Genomic DNA, 22,561 nt, shown 5'->3' with positions numbered 1-22,561 from the left:
CGTGTAGTACAGTGCATTCAAGTAATGCTGAGCCGGCGTACGTGCTGCTTTGAAGTTTGAACTTTTGGTTAATTCAGGAAAGTTGATCAATCTGTTCGTTTGGGCTTGTTTGGCTTATAAGCCGTACTTTTTCAACCAACGAACAGTATTTTTTTCTCACACCAAATCAGCCAACAGTACTTTCAGCCATGGTTTATCAGCCAAACAGGTCCAAACGAACAGGGCGCTGATGTTCTTTGACGGCCAGGTAAACACAGCCAATGCACCGTCAAAGACCTCTGTCATCGGATACTTCGGACAGTAATTGAGATATTCGTTACAAATGCTTCACTACCAGAAGAGAAAACTAGTCTTCGTTGGTTGCCGCATTTTGGGAAAATAAGAAAGGGCCTGTTTGAATCAGAGTCGGGTTATTATAATTGGATTATCGATGCTAATAATTATAGTTATATTTCTTATGGTGGAACCTATCCACACATGTTCAAGTACTTGAGATGCATATGCTTGTATTTTGTTAGATTTATTTTAGGATTTAACAACGGATAGAGCTCATAAGCGTTTTTCTCGTCTAGCCTGCCAACTGTCATGACGCTACACGATATTTAAGTACCGACCATTTTCTCAATTGGTCGAGGATTATATTCTCCTTTTGATATTTTTTTTCTTCAAGTGGCCTAGGATTTTGTAGTCTAATGTGAACAATATTGAGGGTGAAAACAAATTAACAAAGAATAGATAGCCAAAAATGCCTAACAAAAAGGAAAATTGTGGGTTACTTAGTAAATATGTCTCATGAATTACTTGAATTAGAATAAAACATGTTTGATTATTTGAGAAAAAATCTGTACAACATAGAAAACTATTTGCCATTAAAAAATCACTCTGAAAATCTAGTTGGCTAAGAAAATATATAGTGTGCTCCATGGCTCCTAAGAATTTTTAAATATGTTATATAAATGGATATAAAAGAAGTCAATAAATCATTATGCTGATATTGTCTTTGCTATTATCAATCATCCAAAAAAATGTCTTTAAGAATAATATTTCTACCATGTGAAACAAGAAGAAAAAGACAAATCTTTGTTTGTGGTTGTTTTTTCCCTGGAGCTATTGTAAATGTCATTGTTGAGTTGAGATTTTTTGGAGTTCCTTTTTCTTTTTTTGCGACGAATGAGTAATCTGAACGTTTGTTTGTGGCTGTTGATTCCCTGGAGCTGTTGTAAAAGTCATTGTTGAGTTGAGATTTTTTGCAGTTCCTTTTTGCGACGAATGAGTAATAATTTTATATATAGAGATGTTTGATGGTAATAGCATACTCTGCTTCTAAAATACTAAAAGGAATTTCCGTTACTATTTAGTTGTGGATCACTGGATTGTGGCCTGAAGAAGTATGTTTTGAAACTCGGGATTTCATGGAGGATTTGTAGGAATACCCTAATAAACATGCCAATCCTCTCATATTTTCTTGATTATTTTCTAGCTAGCTAGTTTCATTTATCTTTTGTGTAGTAAAGAGTATCCTTGCTCCAAACATGTAGCGGTGAGTTGAGTTTACTAATTTATGTGTAGTTAACCTAGAACTAGAAGCTTGGTAACTGAGCCTTATCTAATCCGGTGAAAGGTCCTAATGGCTAGAGGAGGTGTGAATAGCCTATTAAAAATTTTTACAACAACACTTAGCAAACCGGTTGCGCTAGCCTACTAAAAATACAAATCACCTACCACAATTCTAGTTTCTAACCACACAATGGCTATGCCACTATACTAAGTTAATGTGCTCTCAAAGGCTAACTAAAGAGCCACACTAACCAAACTAACAAGCTCTCACAACAAGCTACACTAAAGAGCTTGATAACTAGTTTGCGGTAATGTAAAGAGAGTGAGCAAAATGGTTATACCGCCGAGTCAAGGAGTGAACCAATCAATCACAAGAATGAATACCAATCACCTTGAAATCAAATGATGACACAATAGTTTTTTTTCCGAGGTTCACTTGCTTGCTGGCAAGCTAGTCCTCGTTGTGGCAATTCATTCACTTGGAGGTTCACGCGCTAATTAGCATCACACGCCAAAACCTCAATAGGGTGCCGCACAACCAACACAAGATGAGGATCACACAAGCCACGAGCAATTCACTAGAGTACCTTTTGGCTCTCCGCCGGGGAAAGGTCAAGAACCCCTCACAATCATCACGATCGGAGCCGGAGACAATCATCACCCTCCGCTCGACGATCCTCGCTGCTCCAAGCCATCTAGGTGGCGGCAACCACCAAGAGTAACAAGAGAATCCCGCAGCGAAACACGAACATCAAGTGCCTCTAGATGCAAACACTCAAGCAATGCACTTGGATTCTCTCCCAATCTCACAAAGATGATGAATCTATGATGGAAATGAGTGGGAGGGCTTTGGCTAAGCTCACAAGGTTGTTATATCAATGCAAATGGCCAAGAGAGTGAGTTAGAGCTGGCCATGGGGCTTAAATAGAAGCCCCCATGAAATAGAGCCGTTGTACCCCTTCACTGGGCACAACACGGGGTGACCGAACGCACCGGTCAAATCGACCGAACACAGGACCCCAGCGTCCGGTCGCCCGATGCTTGCCACGTGTTATCGGCTTCAAACGCTAATCGCCTGATCTCAACGGTCATAAGTATATTTAAGTTAGTGACCGGACGCGCTGCTCAAAGTGACCGGACGCACCAACACCAGCGTCCGGTCGTTTCCAGTAAGGTACCAGAAGCAAAAAAATCACGACCGGACACGTCCGGTCATGCCCGACTGGACACACCCAGCGTCCGGTCACTCAACGTCATCATACGTCATACTGACCGGACTCAGGCCCTGAGCGTCCGGTCATGAGACTGAAACCGCACGCTCACTGCTACCACTGACCGGACGCGCCGGTCCAACCGAGACCAGTGTCCGGTCACTTACAGTGACCTCCGTCTTTTCTGTGTAGAGTGCCGGTGGCACCGTCGGACTGTCCGTACTCTACGGGCGGACACTCCGCCGGTGAAGTTTCTTACCCCTGCTCAAATGTGCCAACCACCAAGTGTATCACCATGTGCACATGTGTGTTAGCATATTTTCACAAACATTTTCAAGGGTGTTAGCACTCCACTAGATCCTAAATGCAAATACAATGAGTTAGAGCATCTAGTGGCACTTTGATAACCGTATTTCGATACGAGTTTCGCCCCTCTTAATAGTACGGCTATCGAACCTAAATGTGATCACACTCGCGAAGTGTCTTGATCACCGAAACAAAATGGCTCCTACCATTTATACATTTGCCTTGAGCCTTTTATTTTTCTCTTTCTTCTTTTTAAGTCCAAGCACTTATCATCACCATAGCATCACCATCATCATGTCATGATCTTCATTTGCTTAACCACTTGAAATGTGCTACCTATCTCATGATTACTTAATAAACTAGGTTATCACTTAGGGTTTCATCAATTCACCAAAATCAAACTAGAGCTTTTATCTGGCCCTAAATTAACTTATCATCCAAACTGACCAGTTGGAGTCTTGTGACGATCTCTAGTTTGTTGTGGAACGGGACTGCCGGATATATTATACATGGGATGCGACATATATATTATATATATACAGTGTTGAACTGCTTTAATTTATCCTGGATAGCCAAAAGTAGAGTAGCCCACAACATGCAACATCCGGCATGTTCGCTTGTTTGTTTCAGTCAGGACTTATCAGCTGGGTTTATCAGTCCAGAAACCAACCAGCGAAACAGCGAAACAGACTGATAGTATATGCATATGCATGTACTGCTCATAATTCCCTGCTACGATCCTGACCGTACGCACCTAATCTTTCCATGCCCCAATATTTTACCGCTGCTGTGGCTTCCATGCATTCCCGGGTGAAGCCTTCGCGCGTGTGTGTTTGCATGCATGGAGAGAGTGAGGGACGCATGGGATGGGTTCACAATGGACGTACAACTAGAGACTATTTGCGAGAGAGAGAGAGAGAGAGAGAGAGTATATAACATATATGACCATCTTGTGTGATCTCCTTGACATTCTAGATCGAGAGAGATGGAGAGTAGTATGGGAGATCGACTTGTGTGGCGCGGCAATAATTTAAGCAGATTGATGGGAGCGAGTGATTTTTAAAGGCAGATCATCGATTGATGTGAGCGAGAGCTTAGCAGAGAAAAGAATTAAGATAGGTGATTGGTGGTGATAGGCCGGGCAGCCGTGCAGCAGCTAGAACTAGAACTAGAAGGGAAGGCTGATGGCAGTAGTTTAAGGACGGGTCCATGCATGCCCTGCAGCTAGAATCTATCGACGTTCCTGCGTTGTCGCGGAGCCGGTGGACGCGAGTGGCATGCGTGGGTGCACAGCATGCATTGTTGCATGCGAGATGGTGGTAGCCGGCGTCTCTCCTCTCTTCTCCATCGGTCGGTCGGTCATGACCTCGCAGCATGCATTCATGCCTCTGCTCTCTGCTGGTGTCGTGTCGTCGATCGGGGGTTGTGTGTTGCATGCTCCCTAGCTAAAAGCGCCGCCCTTGTTGCCAAAGTGCATGCTGCCTACGACCGCCGGCCCGCCGCCCGTCTTCTTTTTCTCGACTTGCTTTTCACGGCGGGGGCCGGGCACGGGCACGGCACAGTCTCCGATCAGGAGCAGGGGCAAGCCAACACCTGCTAGCGGACGAGAAATCGAAAGGGAAAGAAAGAATTGATGGCTCCGTCTACATGCATGCATCTTTCTTTCTTTCTTTCTGTCTGTCATTTTAATTTTATTTGACTGCATGCTCTGCTCTGCTATATATGCAAATATATATGCAATGCTTGTACGTGCGCACTAGTATATATATGCTGAATCATTTTTCGCGGATCCTCCGAATTTAATTTCACACCGTACAGTCAGAGTTGCTCCAATTCACGTCAATTTTGATGCGTCAATTATTGTGCATGTGGTTCCTGGTTTTGATCGATGGCAAAAAGCCGTAATGGAAGCACGTCGCGTCTTGCTCTCTTGCATGCATGCATTATATTATATATAATATATATGCATAGAGTATACGTGTGTCCTAGCAGCTACACAATGCAATGCAAAGAAGAGAAATGACACACATACAGTAGCTAGTAAATAAAGTGTAAACCTAAAAGCCCATGCATTATTGCTTTTTAAAAAGTGAAAGGTTGATGGATGGTTTTGTTCATGGCTCGAGGAGGATGTGTCCTAGTTGTTGGTGGGGGCCGGGAGAGTACCTAGGAAAATTTGCTTACATTTTCCATGCAATGCCAATTGGATGGATAGATATCGATGGTCGGAACATGCATGCATGCATGGGTCCACCCACGCACGCCTACTATTGTGACGCGTCTCAGCTTTTTAATGTGCCTGCGTGTGGCACTGTGTGTGAGGTATATATGCATGCAGCTGCGTACGTAAGGACACTCCGCAAGCTGCTGCCCAACTCTTCCCGCCGCATTGTATGTACCTCGTGGCGCATTAGCAAGGTTAGAGAGAGAGACAGAGAGAGAGGTGGTAGCTAGCTCAATGTTGAATTGTTGACAGACGATGCGCGGCACTTTCTTTGACTATGCATTCATCAGTGTATGGAGCGTCTATGTGCTTGTCCTGTTTGTTGATAAATAAAGAACCCGATCTTGCTGTGAACTTACAAAGTGTTAACGACAATCAATCATGAAACATGGGGTGTATATAGATACGGTTCACAATGCATGCCATATGGAGCACTAGCTAATGAGCCAGCAATTATTAAAACTTCTGTTAAACCAAACTATGCATTCTTTTATACTGCTCCATCCGTTCCAAATTATAAGACGCTTTGGTTTTTCTAGATACATTTCTTTAATTTTACCATTATCTAAACATAGTACACATATAAGTACATAGCAAAGATAATGTACCTAGAAAAGCTAAAACATCTTATAATTTAGAACGGAGGGAGAAGTACATCCTTAAGCGGCAAGTACGAGGAACTCCCGATGTATGGGTTAGGCTATCAACCATGAGTATTTTGGTGGTAGAGATGGCCTAATAGGCTAAGCCCAATAGGCAGACTAGGCGCGCACATGGCCCTAAAAAAGCATTGCATTAGCAGAGTCTAACCCGACCTCTATATATAGTGCTAATAAAATGCAGGCCTGGTCCAATGCATAGGGATAGTTGTGCACGTGAACTTGTTCGTGTTGGTTTGAGTTGGGGACCCAGATCGCTCCCATGTTTGGTTGATCCCCTATGTTTGGATTGATCTCCTTCCAGAGTTTGTACAATTCTAGGTGGCTCATGATTTAAGTGAACCGTACCACTGTAAAATGGGTGGTCTATTTCAAAAAAAAAAGGCCAAAACATGTCGTACATACTTTTTTTTTTTGAAGGAACAGGAGGGGTTTGCAACCCCTACTGGAATTTATTAAAAACGTAACCAAGACAATTACAAAGGTTCAAAGCATAGGGAGAGAAAGCAACAAGAAAAGGGGAAAAGAGAAAGAAACAGCTCATGAGACAAAGAAAGATACAAAGAAGATGAGCAAAATTACACAAGTTGCTCTAGCCATGATTCAATTTAGGGGAAGTACTTCTTTGCACGCCACAGAAGTAGGCCAAAGATTTTCTTGAAAATGCCCAGACGTCTATTACTGCTCTTTTCCTGACTGTCCAAATACTCCAGGTCATGATGATGATCACTTCCATGAAGAAGGGGACACTCAGCTGGTCCCTGAAGCTGTCAAAATTTTGGATAGGATCAATAGAGTCATCTATTAGAATCCTAACTCTATTCCAGCAAATCCTTGACAAAGGGGCAATACAGAAAGAGATGATCCCTTGTTTCTTCGTGATTTTCAGAACAAAGTACACAGTCAAAAGAAGGTAACTGCATAGTTTTCCTTCGCATCCCTAGTCACTAACCACGCTAAGAACACAAGGTTCTACTGACTGGCCGCTGCTACTAGCTGCCAGCAAATAGTTGAACAAATTAAAGAATGAAACATACAAAGGAGTAGTCTGAAAAATATAATGCAAATCAGATAATATACTGTTATACAATTGCCAAAATGCCGTGCACTACACGGACATTTTGCATTTTCTTTTTACCTTTTATTATAATCTCCTGACACGAATGTGCCTGCAGCTAGGCAGTAAAGTTCGAAGACCGGTCCTCTTCTTTTCTTTTTTTTTAGGAAATGACTGGTCCTCTTCTTATGACTATCTATCGATGTTGGGCTGCCTTTCTGTAACTTTGCACATGTATATTAACATCTGGGCGAACACTGGTACCTAGTATAGCTACTAATGGGCCGAGTAATTATAACTCCGGCCGTTTTATTACTATCACAAACGGCCGTAAAACGCTACGGTAATTAGGCCAACACTGAAAAGATATTACCCCTAGAGTAAAATGCACCCTGGGTCCTTAAACTTTTAGAGCATTCCCATCTGGGTCCTCAAACTAAAAAAATGACTATCTAGGTCCCTCATCTATTGTCGTCGTGCACAAGAGGTCCAAAACCAGGAACGCAATCACCAACATCCGACGTGGCACGCCACAATGGCAGCTGAACACTGGGGGCCGTGCCACATTCTCAAAAAAACCCCGCTTTCTTTTTCTTTCTCACTCCCAAGTCCATCCTCTCTCTCTACCCAATCTCCTCCCCGACACCCCCGGCTCCGACGTCACCGCCTAGATTGCTGCTGCGCTCATCGAGTCGACGCTGCCGGCATCCTCCATAGCCGCGGCCGCCTCCGCAGTGGCGGTGCTGCTTGACTCCGCCGCCGACGGTGGTGGGGACATCCACAAGCGGGCCATGGCCACGCTGGCCGCCCTCACGTCCTCAGATGCCGCACGGCCGAACCAGGCACAGGAGGCCGGCGCCGTGGTGCCTCGACTGTGCCGCGCGGTCAATTCTGGCTCCAACGCTGTGTCCGTCGAGCATGCGAGCACGGTGCTGCTCCCGCGTCGAGCTTATTGCCAGCCGCGCCACCTCGTCGTCGCGGGCGCACTTCTCCCTGACGACGACCGTGACGGCGTGTAGCCGAGCGCATTTCGCCGCAAGAGCGTGTGCTGGTCAGACGAGAGCTTCCCGTCATCTATCGATGTCGCCGCGGCTCCTTTTGTCCCGACCGACAAAACATCCAAGTCGAGGCTGCCATGGCCGCACGTGAAACTGATGCTCCGACGCCATCTATCTAGGAGCTAGGAGAAGGAATGGGCACCATCACGCCAGAAAGATGATCTGCGCCAAGGGAGCACTGGAATGCAAGATGCATCTACTCGAGGCCTGCAACAGGATTGCATAGGGGGTGCAGGGTCGGCCGACTCAACTGTCAACACGCACGCCATTTACCCGTCACCACGAGGCCTAAGTGCGTTGAGCTACATGCATGCAGGTGCATGTGTATTTGCACGTACGTGCTCACGTGCAAGCTAACAAACCAGAAGACGACGATGGGCCAGGAGGCAGCCACCTCTCTACACATGGCGCCAACGAGGAGATCGATGGCTCAAGGGCATGGAGGAAGCGACAGCAAGAGGCTCCAACCAAGGCCTCGAACATGGCGGCCATGTGCACGTGGGAGCGCATGAGGCCACGCATGCCCTGCACGCCGTGCAAACGGAGCGCGAGTTCGCGCCCGGGGACGAGAGCTCGTGCTGCTCGGCGGCGATGCGCGGCGTGGCCGCAGCGAGGGTTGGGTACGGGAGCTCTTGTAGGTTCCCTACCAAGACCGGCGCCGCCGTGCAGGAGCCCATCACACGCTCCTTCTCCATGGTCGCGTAGGAGCCCATCACGGCCTCGGCCAAAAGCTGTAGACCAAGGAGGCTACTGCTGCTGGCAGCTCGGGGGAGGGCACTGCCCAACGAGGCGATGACGGTAGCAGTAACGTCGCTGACTGTGGTGCTAGCGAGATGAGCGGTCGGTTCCAACGGCTTCTGTCGTCGTTCAGGCTCGGCGATAGCTCGCGGAGCACGGTGCTAGGATCCACCTCGATCTATGACGGTCGGAGCTCGCGGAGCACGGTGCTGGGATCCACCTCGATCCGTGATGGCTGGAGCTCGTGGAGCACGGTGCTGCTAATCTCACAGCAAGGATGCCGCCGGCGAATCCCTTCCCGACGAGCTCACGGCCGGTGCTCTGCTTTCCTGCCGCGTCGGGCGCCACAGTCGCATCACCTTCGCCCTCCGTTCCCCTTCCTCTCTCTGAAACGGCGTCCTCCAAAAGTGTGAGGGTTTTTTTTGAGAATGTGGCACGGGCCCAATGTTCAGCTGCCACCGTGGCGTGCCATGTCGGATGTTGGTGCTTGCGTGGCTAGTTTTGGACCTCTGGTACACGGCAGCAATAGATGAGGGACCTAGATAGTCAGTTTTTTAGTTTGAGGACCCAGATGGGAATGCCCTAAAAGTTTAAGGACCCAGGGTGCATTTTACTCTTACCCGTATATATTTCGAGCTCAACTCAAGGGTTCCTTGTGGTGCAATGTAGCACTCGGGTCCAAGCCCACGCTGACAAACCCCTATATTTTTGTGTATTTATTTAATAGATAAATTAACGACGCTATTCTTTCTTTCAGTAGATGTGGAGGACGTACCCATCTACCAATCTCAGACTATGGCGTGTAGAGGCGAGTGAATGCATATTTTTTATGCAAAAAAAAAAAGTGAAAACATGTTTGGAAGTTTGGTTTAGGGGCATTAGTTTTATAAAAGATCATATTTTTATTTAAAAAAGAAAAGAAATCACCAGACCCTTTTCACAGAAAAAATATAGTAGACCTCCAGCAATCCATTTGTTAATAGAACTTAATCCAACCTAATCTCAGTTCAGAACTCTAAAATGCACTGCAGCAGGTCCTTGGAGTTTCATAGTCTGCTGGCATCTTTAGAATTTAGAAACCGCAATCCCCACTTAAACAAAGTGGCATCTGAATGCTTTCTGCAAAAATTCCACACCCGCATCCTATCTTTCCACTGAAGGATACAAAGGACAAAATTTACAACCTTCTTTCTTCAACCAGCGAGGCCGTCAAACAATAACCTAGAAGGTATTCAAAAATCACATTGCCTTGAGAGCCTGGTGAGAGCAAATCCTCACCTTGCCCCGAGAGCCTGGTGAGAGCAAATCCTCAAGTAACAGTTCATGCCCAAAGTCACACAAATGCAGCACTGTTCTTCTCTTTCGGCCTTGTTTGGATGCGCATGTATTTATCTTAATCCACGTGTGTTGAAGTAGATTGGAGTGGAATTAAACTAAATTCCATTCTATTCCACTTCAACACATGTGGATTGAAGTGAATACCCATACATCCAAACAAGACCTTCATGGTGTATACAGTTCCTCAAACCCAATGTCCTTTGATGATTGCTGTATAGGTCACCTGAAATGCAATGAGGAGATTAGTAGTGTCATTACCAATTCGCACGGCGAAGGCAGAAACAACTCATATAAATTAGATCATACAGTGGATTTTGGGTACAAAATACTGTTCTATATCTTAAGCGGGCTGAAAATCAGGGGACAACTGTGATACATCAAACATTGTAAACAACACATTAGAATGTACCCCCTTCTTTTACTCCGACTTGTAGGATGAATAGTGAATGCTAGAAGTGCATGCAAAGTGCATAAATAATATACAGTCATTTTCCTAAACTATAAATGCTAGCTTTCAAAAGAGTAAAATCTATTGAACACAGACCTATCATTAATGCTGCCAAAGAAATTTAATAATATTATTAATAATATATACATATATCTTCAACAAGCATCAGAGATCCTGGTCATCTGGTGTTAGTGCTGCAAACCTTTTTCAATTCAAAAATATTATAAAAGAAAAGAAAAAAATTTCTACAACACACGTGCACACACAAATTCCCTGTATTTTAACCAACCCCATCCCAGCACTGAGGCATGAATCATCATCCTCTGCTCTTGCTGTCCACATTTATAACCTTCTTCATGTATATGGTCTATAAAACAGCAAGTCGCGTTTAATTTATAATATTGTTTGAGGGAAGAAACGTTTTAGCATACCAAAAAACATCTAGCATGTCTATCAACCTTGAATAGGATTCACAGAATTGACGTTCTATTAGAGAGGCTTAGGTATACCTTCATTTTGCTTTGTACAAAGCAAAAGTAAAATTCCATGCAAACAAATTTGGCAAGAATAAAACAACAATGCCACCATAGCACCTGAGGAATGCGCCAAATTTCTCACTCCTGCTGCCCAAAAATACGCTCTTCATCATCTAAGCCCCAGTAACGACGCAGATAGCCCATGATGAATTGATTATTATGTTCAAGGGGAAAAAAAACTATGTTTACCCTATATCATGCAGCCGGTCTATCAAGAATGAACCTAGCTTGCAGAGCTGCCATTACATGACAAAACTCAGGAAATAATTTCAGTTTGGTTTGTACAAAGCCAAAGAAAAATATAGGTGCAAAATTTTGGTCCAGAGGAAACCAACAGCAGCGCCTTCATGGCACATGGGCACCAAGGCAACTGAAATCAAATCATTGCACGTCTAATGATCATGAATCTCTAATTTGCAGAACTTCTATTCAAAGGCACATGACTAACTTCACTTTGGTTTTATATGAAGCCAAATAAAACAAATCTTGCTAACAAATTTGGCTCCAAAAAAAAGACAGCAGCATTTCAGTTTAGTATTATAGAACATAGTTATTGTGGCGTCGCCATATCGCCGTGGCGGTTTTGTGGCTCTCGCCACGGCGACGCCATGGCTCCGGCGTGTATGGCGTCCACCATAGCGCCGTGGCGTCCCCGTGGCGCCGATATGGCGTCCTGTAGCGCCGTAGTGCGCTGTGGCGGGCGCCATACACGCCGAGTCTAGGGTATAGCCGGGCCCGGGCATAAATAGAGGACCCCACCCCCCCCCCAGCCTGGAAACGCCCCGCCCCCGCCGCCGCCGCCGCAATCTCCCCGCCCCGCCGCCGCAATCTCCTCGCCCGCCCTCCGTCGGCCCGAGCCCGAGCCCGAGCCGCCGCCGCCTGGAGTCGCCTCCGATCCGAGCCCTCCCGATCCGCCGGCCTCTGTTCCTCTGTTCCCCCGCCTGGAGCCGCCTCCGATCCAAGCCCGAGCCGCCGCCGCCCTCCCGATCCGTCGGCCTCTGTTCCCCCACCCTGCCGCCCGCCGTTCTGGTGAAGAGTGGCGAGTTGAAGTGCCTCACTGCCTTTGTTCCTCTGTTCTCTTTGTCTCTGTGCCTCTGTTCTTCAATCTTCAACGCCTCAACGCCCTTCTTTTTTTTGGACAGAAGTACAGAACATGGCTACTCAAGGGACTGGAAGCGCGGAGGCCTCGGACGCGGCATCAAATATTGATCCAAAGACTGATCCAAAGCGGAAGCCGGCAAACTCAAATGATCCTGGGTGGAAATATGGATTTTGGCCAACCATTGGCAATAGAGATGTTGTGCAGTGTTGCTTATGTGATAGAAGAATAACCGGAGGAATTACAAGGCTCAAGGAGCATCTTGCGGGTGGTTATGGAGATGTTCAGAAATGTGTCAAAACCACAACAACTATTGCACGAGAGATGCAAGATGCATTGGACGACTTTTGAGAGATGAGAGATTTGGAAGTTTGAGAGATGAGAGAGTTCTATGTCTTTTGTGCTACATTTACATTGCTATTTTGATTTGCTAATATTGTAGACTATACCTTTTAAGCTACATTTGCATTACCATTTGTCAATATAATTTCCTAATATCCTAGACTATAATGTATGTATTCGCCACGCCGATGTGTGTATGGCGCCGCCACGCCGCGCGCCATAGACGCTGTAAAGGTGTGAAGGTGGTGGGTCGCCGCGCCTCGCCACGCCGCCGTAAAAACTATGTTATAGAAACAATTTCAAACACTAGCAAGTTATAGAAACAATTTCAAACACTAGCAAGTCAGAAACTAAAAATACAAGGAAAGCACAGTACAAAGTCCACCCAAATACAGTAGAAAGAACACACAAACGTCTACTGTTAAGAACCAAAGGAAACAACTCAATACATTACTAACCTTTTTAGTCCACTATACATATCTACTTATCTAGCTAGATGGAATTTCAGAACTAGAACACTGCCCTTCATTAGATACTAACAAAGTAACGATAAAGATGTCCATACAAAAATGTGAAGAAGTTGCAAGAATGAATTATGAGGATGCCAAACCTTAGAAGATGTTCTTTACAGCACTAATCACCAGAACATGTCTTAGCTCTTTCTCTTTTCCTTTGTCATGTCGCCAAGGAGCTCCCACTGGTGTTTTCCAGCGCAGCTAGAAGCATAAGCAGCAGCAAGACCTGGGACACTCATCTCGTGAGGGAGCACAAGTTTACCCAGAAGATTATCATTGCCCATCAATGCAATAGTACTGAAGCTTAAACTAGAAGTCATCAATCCCTGTCCTTGAGAAATTTCATCAAGTAATACCGCGGCAACAACCGACGCTCCACACTATACAATAGCAACACTGGCCGATGCACAATGTCTGGCATCTGCAACCCAACATCACCCATTAGAAAATCCAAGTTTTTGTGAACCCTTTCCGGAGCTAAGTTCAGGATATTTGGCGCCTTCCTCACTGCTGACGCTATATCATCCCTCGACCACCCAAGCTTCTCAAACAGCTGTATATTACTGTCGAGCTTCTCACGGTTGAAGATCGCAAACCTCATGAACGCGAAGGGAAACGCCCACGAGCCCTGCTGGATTCCCAACTCGGCAACGCGTGCCAGAGTTTCCTGGAGGTGCTTAGTGCTCCTGACAAGTATCCGGGACAAGAAAGTGCTGGGAATATCGGAAATCTGCATCCCGCATCGCTGAAGGAGGGCCAGGTTGGGCTTGGCAACTTTGTCGAGGTTGACGCTGAGGAGGCTGCCGTTCATTTTGACGAACCGCAGGAGCTCGTCGAAGGAGCCGAAGACCCCAAGCCAGAATTCAAAATTGCGGCCGAGCGAGCGGCTGCGGATCCGGGTCTGGGCGGCGAGTACTACCTGGCCGACCTGGTGGCTCGACAGGCCGAGGCTGCGGAGCTCGGCGACGCGGGGGGACAGGGTCTTCCCCACGTCGGCGCAGAGGAGTCTGGGATCTTTGGCGACGACGGTGGCGAGGTCGGTGCCGGAGATGTCGAGGCCGGCCAGGAAGGCGATGACGGCGTCGGGCTTCGAGGGAGACCTGAGGCTGGGGATACTTTTGGATGCCTTGAGGGCCTGCTCTCCGGAGAGGCCGCATCTGGCGACGAGGTAGTCCGCGACCGTGAAGGGGTTGCTCGCGGCGGCGGCGGAACCGGAGAGGAGGCGATGGAGGGGGGCGATGCAGGAGGTGAAGCGGCGGGACGAGGAGAATAGATGTGGGAGAGTGCAATTTCGGAGGCGGAGCATAGCGTCGGGCGCGGCCGGCGGCCGGCGGCGGGAGGGATTGCGGTGAGTGAGATTGCGCCTTCAGCCTTGGAGGCTTTTACCGTATAAAAGATTGGAATCGTCTACAGTCCACTAAAAGATTGGAGCGGTCGTAGATGCCTTTGCTTGAAACTTTTTTTTTCCACGTTATTCCGACACCGGTTACTGACGATGTCAAATGGAGCTACGAAAAGTCAAAACTGTCCTCTGGCTAGAGTACCTCGTTGAAAGTTTTGTTTTTCTCCTATGCCACTCCTTAGTTCTATGGCTTGGGTATTTGTCTGACAGTGTCAACTTAGGGCTGTTAATCTAAAGCGCAAATGACCCTGACCCCTTAATAAAAGTCGTAGAGCTTAGGGGGAATGACAACTTTGTTGCAGCGGCATAGACCAAATCAAAGTGAAATATGCCGCAAATAAGATTCCAAGATGCCTACTCAGACGTCTAACTCAAAGGATTATCCGCATACAGCATAGAAGATCACCAAATAGCAGACAGGTTTAGATACCCAGGCTCACTCACAAGTACAGTAAAGCCTATTATGCTTTTACAAACCAAGCAAATTTTGTTTTATATTAGCAATTTTATAGCACCATAGGACCGATGCCCTCGGTACTGCTTTGCGAATCAGAATCAATCCTTTTTCTAAGGATCCTCTCACTGTAGATTAGCCTGCAAAAGGCCATATCTTATCTGCGCCGCTACATCCTTGACAGCTCCAGGACCATGGGGGATGAACACTAAAGAGGACTTGGAGGAGGCCCCAATCTCCTTCATGGTGTCGAAGTACTGGACTGCTGGGTGACTAGGACCATGTCCATGATGTCCTTGGCTGTGGTGCCTGGAACCTTCTTTAAGAAGGCGAGCACACTGTCCCTCAGCCCGTCCACAATGGCCTGACGCTGCCTTGTAATACCCACGCTAGCCAGCCAGCCAGGCACTTGGATTTCGCCTTTAGCTTTCTTGATCTGGAGTATCTTCCCAGTCGCATCGCCAAACCAGCCCCGCTGTCGCATCCACCGTGTCGTCCTCCATGCACGGCGCAAGCTCACCGAGCTGGGTGGAGTCAGGGGCCAACGAACGTCGCCGCTGGCCGCAGCCAGTGCACCACCGAGAGCTCGCTCCTCCAAGCCTCCTCCACCATAACTGGCTGCTCCCTCGCCTTCCCCATCCCCATGCGCGTGCGCCGCTCTCCGTTCCTGTTCGCCACCGACGTCGGAACACCTCAGGCCACCACTGGTATGCTCTCCACCATGCCACAGGCTCGCATGGCCAGGAGGCCACGGCCGTCGCTGCGTGAGCTATGGCCCCTCACGGGTGCGGCCTATTGCCGCACCGCCATAGCGGCCTTGCCCCCGTGACCGCTGGCTATCACCGGCCAGGATTTGGCAAGCCGAGCCTGATCCCCTACCACTGCGTCTATTGAAGAAGAAGGACGCGTCCACAATAGAAACAATGGCATGAGCGAGCAGGGGCGTGGCTCAAGCAGGCAGCGGTGGCTCCAGCAGATGACAACCAGATCGAGTAGGGCCACGGCATGAGAAAGCAACGGTGGGGCAGCGGCGTGGCCCAGTGAGAAGTAGTCGGCGGAGGGTGGCGCAGGAGGAGGCGGTCGGGGTGGGCAAGCATGGGGCAGGGACGTGGCCCCACGAGGGAGAAGGATGGCGCGAGAGGTTGCTATGGGCGCCCAGATGTATCGGGTGAAGGAGAAGAGGAAGGAGAGTGTCGACAGAATATCATCGGCAGTCCTTCGAGGGGTATCCCACAAAGGTAGATTGATGGGCAGAGATGTGTGTAATCAAGAACAAGAAAGCAACAGAGACACACGAGTTAGACAGGTTCAGGTCGACAGTATGACGTAATACCCTACTCCTGTGGTCTATTGGATTGTATTGGCTATCGTATGATATTGTGTGTGTTTAGAGGGGGTCCCTGCCCGCCTTATATAGTCTGGGGGACAGGGTTACAAGTCGGTTAGATCTGAGAGATAATCGGAAAGTAATAACAGATTACAGGAATCATGGGATCATACGTATCCTAATAGATCTCATAGTATCTTCAGGATATCTTCTCGGTGTCTTACAGGAGGCGCCGAGCAGCGTCGGGCCTCGTAAGGCTTTGTCTTATGGGCTGGGCCGCCCCTAGGGGCATAGCCCATATGGTTTGTCGTGGGTATCCGGGGTTGTACCCCCCATAGCTAGTCCCCGAGTGCCTTGCATAGTTGTGCAACGCCGTCTTGAGCTTGTCCAAGCAGGTGTGAACAAAGCCGAGCAGTCAAACTCATGGTCCGACCACCATGATGAGTTGCCGAACAGTTATGAGCCATCGTTGAGCAGCGTGAACCGTCGCCGAGTAGCGTGAACCATTGCCGAGCAGCACAAACTGTCGCCGAGCAGCGTGAACTATCGTCGAGCAGCGTAACTCAAGTACGGCTTGCCATAAGGGTATAAGGAGCTCAAGTTCAAAACCAAAAATTTCCTCGTAGTGGACCAAGTGTGCCCACTTAGAGTTGGATCACAAGAAAGGGAGATAGTCTTCTTCAATTTCAGGAGGCGTGGAGTCTTCGAGAATAAAGCAAACACACTCACTGTAAGGTGAAGTGTGCCCACTTAGTCCCCGAGCCTGACAGTAGGTGACGTAGTCACGTGGTGCCAGGGTCCAAACTAGAAGAAAAGTAGAAGACCAGCCGAGCAGGTAGCCAGTCCCCGGGCGTAGCCTCGAGATGAGAAAAAACACATTCACCACAAGGTAAAGTGTGCTCACTTAGTCCCCGAGCCTGGCAGTAGGTGACGTGGTCACATGGTGCTAGGGTAAAAAACAATAGTCAACAAAAGAGAGTCCCTAATGCATTGAGGAACCAAGTCATATTGTTGACGCAGTCCCCAAGCCACAAGTGGAAATCTTGGAGAAAATAAACCCTGGAGAAAAAACCAGAGTAATGGCTATACAGTAGCAGTTACTGAGCCTTATCAGATGGCGGAGAAGGCGGTGAATATTCGGCGAGTAGTAACAAATTGTGGTGATAAATGGGCGGTATGGGCTGTAGTTACATGAAAGGCTAGGTAACGGCCCAATAAACCACGTCAGAGAATCCGGAGGGACGCCAATTGCGGGAGCGGTTCCCCAAAAATCCTCAAATGCGAAAGGTGGGGGGAATGCTTTATAACTGTGTCACCGCACCCTGTGCTCCCACCTTTGCCACTTTGCCATTTCATCTTCCTCCTCAGCCCTCAGACTTCCCGATTCACATCCACACGCGCTTCCGCCGCCAATCCCTAACCAGATCTGAGAGATGGCGCCAAAGAAGGGAGCTGTGAACCCAAAAAAGGTGGCCGACATAGCCAGTCATGATGAGGAATGGGTGCCATAGAGGATGGGGGAGGCAGAGATCAATAGGCTAGTGGAGGCGGGTGTTCTTTCTGACCGAGTCACCGCCAGATGGCGGCCAACCAGTGGTGAGCCCTTCTCGATGCCTCAGACTGACGAAGTAGTGGTGTGTGAGGATTATTTCTAGCATGGGTTAGGATTTCCTGTTCATCCTTTCCTGAGGGATCTGTTGGAGTTCTGGATGATTAGTCTATGCAATCTCCACCCAAACACCATCTTGCACATCTCAATCTTTATCCACTTCTATGAAGCGTATCTGGGGGTTCTTCCATACTTCAACCTCTTCAGACACCTGTTCTAGTTGAAGAAGAAAGGCGGTGATGGTTCCAAGGTGGTCGGCGGCGTATATCTACAACTTCGGGATAGGATGGTGAGCGAGCACATCACTGTACCGCTGAATACTTCTCTGAAGGGGTGGAATGCCAGGTGGTTCCACATGAAGCAGAGCCACCCTACAATCCGCTGCGACGTTGACCACATCTCGGAGAGCCAGAAGAGCTAGTCGAAGAAGCTAAACAGTGATGACATGGAGTAGGTGAGGGAGCTCCTCAACCTGATAAAAGGTGTGGAGATTAACGGCGGACTAGTGGTAGCGAGCTTCATAGTGTGTCGTGTCTAGCCCTGCAAGGAGTGGGCCCACCTAGGCTTTGACTTCAAGGGTGACAACGATGGCACCCGGGAGGCCATAGGGAAGCTGATGAAGGATGACATGCTAGCACGGGCCGCTGAGCTATTCGCTCCAAATGCCTCATTTAGCGTGTCAAGGCAGGCGAGGGTCTTTAACTGTACAAATCCACCTCCTCAGGTAACCATCCCGATTGTTTTGTTTATGATGCTTTTTATCCATGATTGAGGCCGAACAGTGAACTGATTCACTTATGCAAAGATCCATTCATAGGAAAGAGCGGTGTACTTTTTGGGCATGCTAAGGGGTGATTGGCTGCAGGCACTAGACGCCTGGCCACCAGCTCAGCCTGAAGAAGATGTGGCCATCGCCTCATCAGAGTCCAAAGGCGCAGACGCTGGTCGGACGGAGAGTACCCCTCGGTATCAGAGAAAGCCTGGGGGAAGAGGGCAGCGGTAGATGAGCCAGCCCAGAAGAAGAGGAAGACAACGGGTGTTGTTCCCTGCAAACTAGGCAGCATCTCGCTTGGTGGTGACCAAACCACTTGGACACAAAGTGCGGTGATGTCCGAGTGGTCGGATGATGATGGGGCTCCGATAGCTCCTTCTCTGAGCATGGAGGCACCTTCACGCAACACGCACATGGAGGAGCAATCAAAGAAAGGGGAGGGTGTCCCCGAGCAGTAGGCAGGGGGAGTCCTCGAGCAGTAGGCGAGGGGAGTCCCAGAGCGATAGGCGGAGGAGAGGCCAATGGTGGAGAGTGCAAGACCTCTGTCCGAGGGCACGCAAGTTGACCCTAGGGCCACACCTGGGGGCTCTAGAAGGTAGCGCCGGTTCATAAAAGTGTACCGGCAGGCCAACACGTAAGTATCCTTGACTTAGAGTTATTTTGTTGTCGTATCCTTATCTTTTTTGGCGACTAACAAGCTGATCTAATGCGGTGCGAGGCTTATGGAGGATCTTACCCCACCCGTCTAGACTGACGAGCAGCCGAGGGTTGGTCCCGGGGAGGAGGCAATGCCGGTGGCTCCTGTCCTAGAGTCCCTGGGTGCTCGGCGGCTGGCAGAGGAGTCAACCGTCGCTGTTGGTGGACTTGGTGGTGGTGAGAGGTTGGCGTCGATGGTGGACGGGTCAGCGACAGTGCCCGGGGCAATGGCGGAAGCCGCCAGGTCTTCGGTAGCGGAGGCTAGAGTCACCGACGCTGCGCCGGAGTCCGGAGTGGAGAAACCTGTAGTGCCCAAGGAGTAGACGGCGCTCCTTGAGGCATTGATGGACGTGGTCAGACATGCTATCCAGCCACCGAGCCCCCCGGAGGTGCCTCTAGCTGCGGCGGAGGAGGACGAGGTGGAAGAGATCGAACATGAGGAATCTCAACCCCAAGCTGTCTGAATCCTCTGCAAGCGCAGCGATGAGGTGGTGGTTGTTGAGGAGGAGGACACCACCAGGGATCTCAGGAGACTCGAGTCTGCCCTTTTCGTAGTGATGAAGCATATCAAGGTCAGTGCTGTGTCTGGAATGCTCGTCTTTGATGTTGGAGATCGGAGTTCTTCATAGCCATTGTGTGTTTGCAGGGGATAACTCGGACTGTCGAGCAACGGCGCTAGCTGATCAAGAGGATGGAGCCCCTCACTAAGGAGAATGAAAAACTCAAGGAGGCGATGAAGCTTATGGAGAAGAACATCCAGAGGGCCTAGCGCGAGCGAGACCTTACTGAGTCCAATGCATAGGACCTAGAATACCAGAAGGGCGTCCTATCCGAGCAGCTAGCGATCACATTCGAGTAGCTAGCCACTATCTCCAAGCAGCTAACGAGTGCTTTCGAGCAACTAAAGCGGAAGTCCGAGCAACTCAGAAGCATCTCCGAGTAGAAAGCATGTATGGTATATCGGCGAATGTGCTTTGTATTGTTGAACAATCATATTGTTGCTGACGACTGTTGTGCTTGTAGATCAAGATTCAGAGCTCGGCCAGCTACGCCAAACCATCGGGCAACTCTGAGAGGAGAAGGCAAAGGAGTCAGAGCGCGGAGAAGCCAATCGAGGAGCTAGAAGGTGAAGTACTTCATGATCAGAGTTATTGCTGGAGTAATTTCTTGGATTGATGGACCCTTGCAATGCCTGTAGACTACTATCAAAGGGTCAAGGCATAGTTTGATGTACTAGAGCAAGAGGCCACTATCCAGAGGAGCAAGCTTGATGCCATAGTTGCCGGAGTCAAGCCAGTGCTCGACTGTATCGACCTGGAGGTGGCTCCTCAGCTCGACAGTAGGCCGCCACGTCTAGACACCATTATCGAAAGGTGCAAGGTGGCATGGGAGAACTTCAAAAGCTTCAACCATGCTGCCATCATAACCACCGTTACTCACGCCCTTGCGGTGGTCCAGTCCCATTACTCTACCATTGACCTTCAAGCGATAGGGGCTGGATTCGCTAGAGGAATAGGCGCGACGGAGCACCAACAGCTTGAAGATGAGGTGGAAGACACAACGAAGAAGCTGGCCGACGACATCGACCTATTTGGTGAGATGGACGGCAATGGTGAAGCTCGATGATCTGCTCAGAGAGATGCTGTAATAACTGAATAGGGTAGTTAAAACGTGCAAGAGCATAGACAATCATTTATATATATGTATAAATGTTGTAAAGTGACGTGTGCATGTTTATGCAGTTTGCTAGTATTGTGGTGAAAAAAATCATTGTAGTGTTAACCCCAATGCAATTATACGTAGTATAAGTAGCGTCCAAGCAGTTAGTTCGTTACTAAAACCTTTTGGCCTTGGCTAGCCCATAGTCCATAACATCGAGCGTGGAGCCCATGCACGTGTAGGAGGAACAGGAGTGACCAAGGAACCACAGCCGACCACCCATAACGCAGAGCGCAGAGCCCATAGCACGTGTAGGGAGAGATCGAAGACTGGGTCTTCTCCATAGAGAACAGAGTAGAACATGTGCTACTCAGCAGTTGATGAAATAACTTGGAGATATATGTAGTATTAGTAGCGTCCGAGCAGTTAGTTCTTTACTAGGCTCTTGGCCTTGGCTAGCCCATAGTCCATAACGTCGAGCGCGGAGCCCATGCACGTGTAGAAAGAATAGGCATGACCGAGGAACCATAGCAGACCACCCATAACACAGGGCGTGGAGCCCGTAGCACGTGTAGGGAGAGATTGGAGACTGGGTCTTCTCCATAGAGCACAGAATGAAACATGTGCTGCTTGTCGATTGGCGAAGCATTTCAGAGACATGGAGAAATGCGGCGGAGTGTTTATGGCGATCACATATTGGAGATATGGAGAAATGTGGCAGAGCATTTATGGCGATCACATATTGGAGTTCGTTAAGGAGTAGCTTAGAGCTAACGACCGCAAGTGGAGATTAAATCGTAATGGAGAAATAATGGAGACAAATTATGGCGACCAAAACTTTATTCATCATGGAGTGGAGAATACATAGCTGGAGCATTTCAAGGATAGAAACGTATAAGGTGCTCAATGTGCCATGAATTGGGGACATTGAGTCCATCCAAGTTGCATAGCCGGTAAGACCCTGGTCGGGTAGCCTCTTTGACCATGTAGGGCCCTTCCCAGGGGGAGGAGAGCTTGTGCATCCCTTTGGTTTTCTGCTTTCTGTGGAGAATGAGGTCACCGACAGTAAATGAACAACCTTTGACATCATGGTTGTAGTATCTTTGCAAACCTTCTAGGTATTTGGCTGTGCGGATATAGGTGATCAGGTGTTCTTCCTCGGCCCTATCGACGTCCTCTGTCCGAACAGCTACGGCTTGCTCTTCATCATAATTTTCCACCCTAGGTGCTCGGAAGGCAATATCCACTGGTAGTATGGCTTCTGAGCCATAGACCAAGAAATATGGAGACACACTGGTACTACGACTAGCTTGAGTGCGCAGTCCCTAAACCACAGCTGGTAGCTCTTTGAGCCAACTGCCCGAATGCTTTTCTTCTTTCTGATATAGCCTCTTTTTGAGGGCATGAAGGATCATGCCGTTCGCCCGTTCAACCTGGCTGTTGGCTCTATGATGGGCAACAAAGATGTATTTGATGGAGATGCATCGGTCTTCGTAGAAGTCCCAAAAATGATGTCTAGTAAATGTGGTTTCGAGGTCGGTGATAATGCTATTC

The 22,561-nt window shown here is 48.4% G+C and overlaps 1 pseudogene; it reads right to left on the bottom strand.

Moving 5' to 3' along the window:
* Window positions 1–9,775: 9,775 nt before the first annotated feature.
* On the bottom strand, window positions 9,776–14,543 carry LOC136538275 (transcription termination factor MTERF8, chloroplastic-like; annotated as a pseudogene).
* Between the last annotated feature and the right edge of the window lie 8,018 nt (window positions 14,544–22,561).

The sequence above is a fragment of the Miscanthus floridulus genome, chromosome 2 (assembly GCF_019320115.1).
Source record: "Miscanthus floridulus cultivar M001 chromosome 2, ASM1932011v1, whole genome shotgun sequence".
Classification (NCBI taxonomy): Eukaryota; Viridiplantae; Streptophyta; class Magnoliopsida; order Poales; family Poaceae; genus Miscanthus; species Miscanthus floridulus.
Note: the sequence above shows the minus strand (reverse complement) of the source record. Positions and strands in the feature narration are given on the sequence as shown.